The following is a 10046-nucleotide window of genomic DNA, read 5'->3' on the forward strand; positions in this document are numbered from 1 at the left end:
TAGCCACAGAGTGCTTGAGTTTAAAACCTGCTTGCCCCTCCTGTGATACATTATCTTAAAAGACCTGCTGGTATCGTGTGCTAACAAAATCATTAGCAGGTTCTGCCGTATGTAGCTGAAACTCAAACCCTTTAGTGTTAAATACCAGATTTCTCCAGGAAAAGCTATGGGTCTTTGATGAATGAATGAATGAATGAATGAATGATTGAATCAATCAAACAATCAATCAATCGATGAGTAAAGGACCTGTGGACTTGTTTCATGCACCAGTTTTTGTAATGAGTCTAGTGATTGTCTTTTCTACTAGATTACAAATTATACATCATACAGACACTACCAAAACCTTGCTTCCACCTAATGGAAACTTTACCCTTTTCCCCAAAGTTGACATTTCTCCTGACTTGTCCATCTGCCCAGTGGAGGTAGCCCCAGCTGCTCCTTCTCCACTTCATAGGAAAGTCATGCAGATGAGTAAGGACATGCCCTTTCATCCTATGTGCTAACTCTTTGGCAAGACTAGGCGGTGTGAATACCAGGTTTTGAGAAACGGAAGCCCTTGTTTGAACCTTAGCTTCTGAACTCCCCACATTACATCCCTCTTACTCACCTTGACCTGCTTGCCTTCTTCAGAGGCCTTGCTGGAGCCTTTATGAGCCAGACGGCCCATCTGAATCACACATGTGATGTTTTGGTTTTCCCTCCACTGGCTCTCCTATTTGGCTTTCCCTTCTGCATTTATTTTTTTTTTTTAAGATTTTATTTATTTATTTGAGAGAGAGAGAGAAAGAGAACAGGAGAACATAAGCAAGGGTAGTGGCAGAGGGAGAAGGAGAAGCAGTCTCCCCACTGAGCAGGGAGCCCGATATGGGGCTCAATCCCAGGACCCTGGGATCATGACCTGAGCAGAAGGCAGAAGTTTGACTGACTGAGCCACCCAGGAACTCCTCCTTTTTTTGCATTTATACCTGTTTCTTCCTTTCTGTGTGTCATTGTGCACCTCTGTATCACTTCCACTTGGGGTCAGGAGATCAGAAAAGATGGAAGAGGGGCATTGGTTTGTGTCCAGCTGGAAAATCTGAAATGTTTCCCTATGGCAGCTAAAATGAAGGGGCAAGAGGACTCAGTCATCACTTGAAGTCAAGGACATCTGTGCATTGTTCAGGAAATAGTAGTCCTTCCTCCATACCACAGAGCTGAGTCAAATGGGAAAACTTGCAGGGCAGAAAGGGTTATGAAAGAAATCCAACAGTACAAGAGAAGTCAACTGTCCCCATCTCTCCCTTGCCCCTTGCAGCCCTCTTGGTGGCAATCCAATCTTCCATTTGTGCACCTGTAATAGGATGCTACCCCCAGCCATCTTCACATCCCTTCAAACACTGGCTTCATGCTCTTCCTCCCAGGCAGTCAACTCTACAGACTTCCACCTCAAGATCACTATTTCCTCTATACTCTGATCATCTCTGCCTGGTACATACCATCACAAATACTGAGCCAATGGGCTGTTGCATGGATCACAAATACTGGCAATCACAATTTATGACCATTGTTTTCCCAAGCCTAATTTTACAAGGTATATTCAAACGCAACACAAAACCTTGCCTTAGTGTCCTCTTTTCTCATGCTTTTCCCTCCACCTAGAATATCTTCCCTGCTCTCTCTCCACTATTTATACAAACTTCTCTTTATATATTAATACCCAGCTGAAATATCTATCGCTACTGTGAATCATTTTCTGAGTCGGGGGAAGCCTATGAACCCTATGCAGAATAATGTTTTTAAATGCACAGAATAAAAATAGAGATCACAGAGGAAACCAATTATACTAAAATATAATTATCAAAAGGTTTTGCTCTGAACAAATTAAAATTTTTTTCAAACTCCCTAATAAGATCTACTGGTGGACCTAATAACTAACATAATTTCACAATGGTAAATTTAAGGGATATTTCAAGATCTGCTACACCTACACATCTGAAGGACCTTGTCCTGGCTTGGCCCATACTTTCCCTGTTAGCACTGAAAAATCCCATGTCCTGGGAGCCAATCTCAATCCCAAGGGACAGTTGGTCACTCAATTGTTGTCATTGTTTATTTAAAAATGAAATCTCCGGGCAGCCCCAGTGGCACAGCGGTTTAGCGCCTCTTGCCTCCCAGCCCAGTGGAGGTAGCCCCAGCTGCTCCTTCTCCACTTCATAGGAAAGTCATGCAGATAAGTAAGGACATGCCCTTTCATCCTATGTGCTAACTCTTTGGCAAGACTGGGCGGTGTGAATACCAGGTTTTGAGAAACGGAAGCCCTTGTTTGGACCTTAGCTTCTGAACTCCCCACATTACATCCCTCTTACTCACCTTGACCTGCTTGCCTTCTTCAGAGGCCTTGCTGGAGCCTTTATGAGCCAGACGGCCCATCTGAATCACACATGTGATGTTTTGGTTTTCCCTCCACTGGCTCTCCTATTTGGCTTTCCCTTCTGCATTTATTTTTTTTTTTTTAAGATTTTATTTATTTATTTGAGAGAGAGAGAGAAAGAGAACAAGAGAACATAAGCAGGGGTAGTGGCAGAGGGAGAAGGAGAAGCAGTCTCCCCACTGAGCAGGGAGCCCGATATGGGGCTCAATCCCAGGACCCTGGGATCATGACCTGAGCAGAAGGTGTGAAGCAGAAGCCTCAGTGGTTAAGTGTCTGCTTTCGGCTCAGGGTGTGATCCTGGAGACCCCGGGATCGAGTCCCACGTCGGGCTCCTTGCATGGAGCCAGCTTCTCCCTCTGCCTGTGTCTCTGCCTCTCTCTCTGTGTGTGTGCCTCTATGAATAAATAAATAAAATCTTAAAAAATAAATAAAAACAAAAATAAAAATGAAATCTCCAATACAGAGAGGCCACAAAGCAGGAGGTGCGTGGGGAACCCCAGAGCCCTCTTCCACAGCTGACTCTTAAGTTGTTTGAACAACTTTGAGAAAGTGCCAGTTTCTACTAAAGCTGAACAGACACCTATTAATTGACACAGCATTTCTATTCCTGAGCATTTGCCCAACAGAAATGAGAGCTTATGTTCACCACGAGATGTATGTAAGAATTTTCATAGCAACTGCATTCATAAATAGTCTCAAACAAGGAACACTTAAATGTTCATCAAGAGATAAGTAGATAGGTGGGTGGCTCAGTGGTTGAGCATCTGCCTTCAGCTAAGGTCGTGATCCTGAGGTCCCAGGACCCCAAGATCGCATGGGGCTCCCTGTGAGGAGCCTGCTTCTCCCTCTGCCTATGTCTCTGCCTCTCTCTGTGTCTCTCATGAATAAAATTTTTTAAAAAAAGAAATAAGTAGATAGGGTGCCTGAGTGGCTCAGTCAGTTAAGCATCTGCCTTCAGCTCAGGTCATGATTCAGAGTCCTGGTATGGAGCCCTGCCTTGGGCTCCCTGCTGAGTGGGGAATCTGCTTCTCCCTCTCCCTCTGCCCTTCCCCCCTGCTCCTTGTCTCTCTCTCTTTCTCCCTCTTTCTCTCTTTTGTGCATGTTCTCTCTCTCTCTCTCAAATAAATAAATGAAATCTTTAAAAAAAGAGATAAATAAATAGGTAAATTATGGTCTATTTATACAACCGTATACCATACAGGAATGAGAAGTGAAAAATAACACCTCCAGGCAGCAATACTGATGAATGTCACAAACATAATGGGGCTTAATAGAACCCAGACACAAATGAGCACTTACTGCATTTTTTCATCTTTATAAAATACAAAAGAAGGTGAAACCAGCCTGGGCATTAGAAATCACGACTGTGGGTGCCCTTTGGGTGGGTGGGGGGACAGTCATGAGGGTCTGGAACATCCTGCTAGTTACACAAGATTGTTCAGTTTGTGAAAATTTATTGAATTGTGCACTTTTATGCATGTACGTTATGCTCCATTAATAGCATTATTTTATTGTTTGAGACTTTATTTATTTATTCATGAGAGACACAGAGAGAGAGGCAGAGACAGAGGCAGAGGGAGAAGCAGGCTCCATGCAGGGAGCCCGATGTGGGACTCGATCCCGGGACTCCAGGATCACACCCTGAGCCGAAAGCAGACACTTAACCACTGAGCCACCCAGGTGTCCCCAATAATAGCATTATTTTTAAAAATTTGGATCCTCCATCCCTATTTCCTGCCAGATAGATCTTGTCCCTACAGCCATCAGTACCAAGAAGTGACCTAGGCTTGCCTTTTCCAGTTTAGATGGCTCTGTGTCTCTGTGTCTTGGCTCTGTGTTTAGATGGCTTTAGATGCTACTCTTGTCTACCCTTGACAGTGCTCCAATCTTTTCCCCTTTCTCTATCACAAACCCAGCCTCTGGCACGAACCTCCATCAGCCTCAGCTAGTTGCCTTCACAATAGTAAATGCTGCATTGGTATTTCTGGCAGGCCAATAATTAACATGTTAATGCATGCCCAGGTATTAACAAGCTCTTAAATCTTAGCTGATCACACTTCATACTCTCGGTGGGAAGGATTTGTGTTGGATTCTGTGACTGCAACATTGTCAAGCAATGTTTGACATAAACAGTGGTGGTGGAGGCAAGGGGCATGATGCCTCTTACACAAACATGAAGACCCATTCCCACCGGAACTTCGGCCTCTCCCAAAGATGTCTGGTAAATACACCATTTATTCTCTGAGACAGAGGACAGCTTACTAATGAAGAAGGCTAAGCTCTCTCTTACAGATGAGAACTGAACTGACTCGAGGCAGAGGATGACAAGGTGAGGATTAGAACCTGGGTCTCTGGGTGACTCAGTCCATCAAGCTTCCAACTCTTGATTTCAGCTCAGGTCGTGATCTCATGGGTCATGAGATTGAGCCCCACATTGGGCTACATGCTTGGCAGAGAGTCTGCTTGAGGATTCTCTCCCTCTGCCCCTCCCAAATTCTCTTTTTCTCTTCATCTCTCTCTCTCAAATAAATAAATAAATCTTTTTTAAAAAATGATAAAGAACCTAGGCCTTGGTTCCCACTCCTTCTCCTTGCAGTATCTCCAGGGCTTCCCCTGAGAATGAAACCCACCCCGGGTAACAAAAAGGCCCCTACTCTGACACAATAGCTACTCCTTTCCTCTTCCCTTCTTTTTATTTTATTTTATTTTATTTTATTTTATTTTATTTGTTTGTTTCTTCTTTTCCCTGATCTTTCTATCCATCTTAAAGAGAGAGAGTGAGTAGAGGAAAGTGGAGTCAGTCCCTAAGCAGACTCCATGCTGAGCATAGAGCCGGACTCAGGGCTCAATCCTACAACCCTGGGATCATGACCTGAGCTGAAACTAAGAGGCAGATGCCCAACTACTGTGCCACCCAAGGTGCCCCCACAATATAGCTAGCACCTTTCACCTGTTTCAGGTAAACCTCACCCCAGGGCAGGCCTCTCTCCTTTTGAACATTCTCTGGCATATCAGAGAGGACAAATTGCACATCAAATCATCCGGTTAATTATTCTTCTAAAAAAACATCAGAAAGAAGTGAGAAAAGTGGTGGGTGGCCAAGTGAGGAACTTCCACATGGTGGCTGAGGCTGGTGCTCTGGGCCCTTCTTGGGGTCTCCAGGCTGGAGTTTCTTCCCTTTCCTAGGGCACCCCTTTCTGGGCCACCTTAAAACACAGTCTTCACCCCCATTACCTGTGCTCTAGAGCTTTGATGGTTCTCTTCTCATTTACAAACATCCTATTCCACGAACATCTGGGGATACAAGATGAGTAACTGCCCTCAGTGGTCCCAGATATGCCACAAGATTCCCCATCCTCATGCACTACCTCCCAACCCTGACGCACCACTTCCCGTCACCCGCCTCCCACTGCGTGCATCATTCCACCTCCCTGCCCTGAATCAGCTCCACAAAGCTCAGCACCCAGCACCTACTGTGGTCTGAGCGAGGAAGGCAGAGAACTGCAGGGTAAATGACCCTTTGATTAGAGAAGCATTTGCTTCCTCCATGGCCTCCTGTTACACTTCTAGGCAATGGTACCCCAATGGAATTTCAACCACTGCCATGATAGGTCTTCACGTGCTACCCTTGATTTTTAAAAAACCAATTCTAAAACTGTTGCCTTTAACTATTGCCTGTTAATTTTCCTCTTGCTGCCTCTAGATATCATGACCTGCTGCGATTTGGAGTGTTCAGCCTGCCTCTGGCAAACAGCCCACCTTGGCAGCTGTGATCCATATGCAGCTGTCCTCAATCAAGTCCTATCCTCAACCAAGTTGCAGATAAGAAGGAATAAAGGGAATTTAGTTGCTTCTAGATTCTAGGCACTGTGCTATGTGTGGGGCAAGTGGGACGTGGTCCTTTGGCTTCTGTGAGCTCAAATGAACATATGAACAGCAAGGGTGCCCCACGTGGCTATTTGGCTATGCATCAATTGCTCTGGGACCCCAAAGGAAGACTCCTGACATTGCTAAGAATGGACAAGCTATAGAGGAAGGTGGTATTTAAAATTTGTGCAAAGATCAAAATTTTAAGAATATGAAAGCTGAACATACTCTATGACCTAGCAAGTCTCCCCTCAGTGTGTACATCCAACAGAAAAGTGATCACACTCCACCAAGAAGCACATGTCAGAATCTTCGTGACAACATTGTTCAGAAGAGAGCTCAAACCAGAAACCGCCCAATGCCCACCATGAAGGGAATGAAGAGGAAAATTGTGGAGTAGTCTCACAATGGAATGAACCATTGACAACTACGCACAATGTGGGTGAATCTACAAGGTCCAATTTGAGCAAGACAGACACAATAAATTATGTTCTATGTAATTCCATTTATATGAATTATTAAAAAAGGCAAAACTAATTGAGGGTGTAATGAGTCAGGACAATGGTCAGCACGGGCAAGAGGGCAGTGACCCAACGGGGAGACGCTTTGCGCACACTGTCATTGTTCATTTTCTTATTCTGGGTGCAGGCTACATGAGTGTGTTCAGTTTGTAAAAATGTATAATGCTGTACACTTTGGATACGTTCATGATATGGATAGTAGACTTCATAAAAAGAAAGAAATCGAGTATGGCTATTCAGACAGCTACACAACTATCTTACAAGTATTATTTTCCAAAATTTTCATGGATTATTTTCCATTTCAATTATTTCTCTACCAGTAGGCCGTGAGCTGCCTTAGCTGCCTTAGCTAGGTTTATGCTGCCCCTCCTTTGGCACAGCATAGTCCAAACACATAACAGTTGATAACTCTTAAAGAAGCCAAGATACAGTGAGTGATCTTGCCACACACTAACTCTCTGGGTACAGTTGGGCATGGTATCTTGGTCTTAATGACCACTGTATTTATAAGTGTTCTCTAAAGGCCCAAGCTCTAATCAAACTAGGAACTGATAGAATGACCCACTCACGCATTCTAGACCTCAGCCTTTCCCTGCCAATTTTTTTTTTTTGTATTCACATAATTTTCTACTGCTCATGCATTCTAGAGAAACCCATTAGAGTCCCTTGCATCATGGAGCACCCAGCCCTGTTGGGTCAGTCTTGTTCTTCCTGTTTAATCAAGGACGACCCACATTCATTGATATTCCTCATATAGTTGTTGATGCCAGAAGACATGATTCACTTGGCCCTAGCCTCTCAGCTCATGTAGAGACTAATGCTCTCTCACTAATTCCTTGGCTGTTTGTTTGTTCATCTTTGTAGGTGGGGAGCAGGCGCCAGGCAAGGATTGGGGCAGTTTTGCATCTGGATAACAGTTTTCTTGCCTTGTTTGCAGCTTTCAGAGCTCCTCCCATCTTCTAGAACATTTCCACAGCCTTCCATGCTCCTCTGTGCCTCTTTGTTCGCTGACAAGAGGAATCTGCAGCCTCATCAGCTCTGAACCAACCTCCCACCACCTGCTGGGCAAAGTCCTTCTCAGAAAGCAAATAGAAAGAAGAGTGGAGAGGCCTAGAGATGCTCACACCAGATGGGGACCGGCAGAGTAGATGGTACGCAGAGTTCAGAACAGGGCAATGGACCCACGCTGGGGGCCAGTTTTGCCCTCCTGGCTCAGTGACCTTGGGCCTATCTAGCTTTATGACCTCACAGTGCAAAGAAGCTAAACTAGAGAATTCTGAGCCCTTTCCAGCCCTAAATGCCCCCAACTCTAACCTTTGTACTAGGGACCCCTCGGTGGCTCAGTGTTTGAGCATCTGTCTTTGGCTCAGGTCATGATCCTGGGGTCCTGGGATCGAGTCCTGCATCAGGCTCACAGCAGAGAGCCTGCTTCTCCCTCTGCCTATGTCTCTGTCTCTCTCTGTGTCTCTCATGAATAAATAAATAAAACCTTTTAAAAAATAATAATAAAACCTTCGTACTGACACTTGTCTCTGGACAGAGAAATATTAGGTGGGGTTTTGTGGGTTTTTTTGGGTTTTTTTTTGTTTCTTTTCTTCTGCCTTTTGCAAATAGTTTACAGGGAGCTTGCACTGCTAAAGTGTGTGTGTGTGTGTGTGTGTGTGTGTGTGTGTGTGTTCACAAGACCAAAAAGTCTGATTCTAGGAAGAAAATGAAAAAAGTTTTTTTTAAAAAAAAAAAAAAAAGGAAATGCAGTAAATTTTAAAAGAAAAGGCAGAGGAGAAAGAAGGGCCCACTAGAGACCCCAAATCCCTGCAGGGGCTAGTTTTGGCGGCGGGATTTCCCCCCACCAGGGTGAGAGGTCTTTGTGAACTCATAGTGCCATCTGCTGGTCATTCTGAGAGCTAACCACTTCAGCGTGGTTCGCAAAAAGACTTTGAAGTGAATCCAGCCACCATCACTGGTTCACGTTCAGAATAAAGATCATATTCCCTTTACAGGCTAATCTCACTCCGTATTTTCCTCCAGAATTCACTTCTGATTTCACATTGCAGTAATAACTGGAACAGAGACACCTGGGTAAGTCCCTTCTGTACAAAGAATGGTCACCCAATAACTATGCCCTGGCTGGCTCTCCAGCTCTTCACCCTGCCACTCCGAGGAAACCCACTCTCAGCCCCCAACATGTTTGAGAAGGGCGGGTTTCGTCTCCATCTGCATCTGTCCCATGGGTTTCCAAATCGCTGAACTTTTTAGCCTTGGACTCGTTCAGTGGCTCAAGCATTCCTGCATGGCAAAAAGCCTCAAATGCTGGCCAGGCCTCCTATGTGTCCCTCAAGCCAACATGGACCCTGCTTTTGTACCTCCCCAAAGGAAGTTCAGTACCTCGCTCTCTGGGCGTCCCCACTGGGAGAGGACGTGTGGCCCAGCTGCTCTCCTCGCACTTTCTTCTTGACCAGACCCTTCCCACAGAGGCTGCAAGGCAAAAGCCCCTTTGCTGCCTGAGGCTGGTCTTCAGGTGCAGGATGGCATATATACCCAGCAACACCCTCTGTTGTGGATACTGATGGGAAAGCGTTTTCCTTCTAACACTGCTCCTTTCAGTTCTACAAGGCTCCTCTCAAAATACCAGTCTTAAAAACAACCCTAACGAGACTCTGAACAGATGCATACATCCATCTGTCCAGCTGTGACATTGTGGCATCATAACATCCCCAGTTTCTGGCACAGAGTTTCTAAAACCTTGTGAATTCCTGAGTGATGGGGTGATCGGAGTTATCTTTTATAAGAATATTTGATTTGTGTCCCCAGTTACTGGGACAGAGGGGTTTGGAGAGTTTCGACGTTGGTGAACTCATTGACATTTGGGGATATGGTGCCCCCAGACTCCATGGGGACTCCCATGGTTGGAACTCTCCAGACCCTGTCCTATGTACTTCTGCATCTGGTTGTTCATTTGCTTCCTTTGTAATGACCTTTGTGATAAACTGGTTAATAGTAAATAAGTAAATGCATACATCCAGACATAAAAGAAGAGAAAATAAAATCAAAGACAACTCTTAAGTCTTTCTGAACTTCATCAAGATCTTCACATGGTGTTTATTAGTCAAGAGTCAGGAGAAGGTCTCTCCTCAAGGCAGAGGAGTGCCTGGGAACCCCTGATTGGTCCTGCCCAGAGAGGAGGGCTGCCGTATTTGGAGAGCAGCAGGAATGCCGCCTCCCCCAGCAGCATCTACATAGGCGGAAGG

This window comes from Vulpes lagopus, chromosome 18, assembly GCF_018345385.1.
Source record: "Vulpes lagopus strain Blue_001 chromosome 18, ASM1834538v1, whole genome shotgun sequence".
NCBI lineage: Eukaryota > Metazoa > Chordata > Mammalia > Carnivora > Canidae > Vulpes > Vulpes lagopus.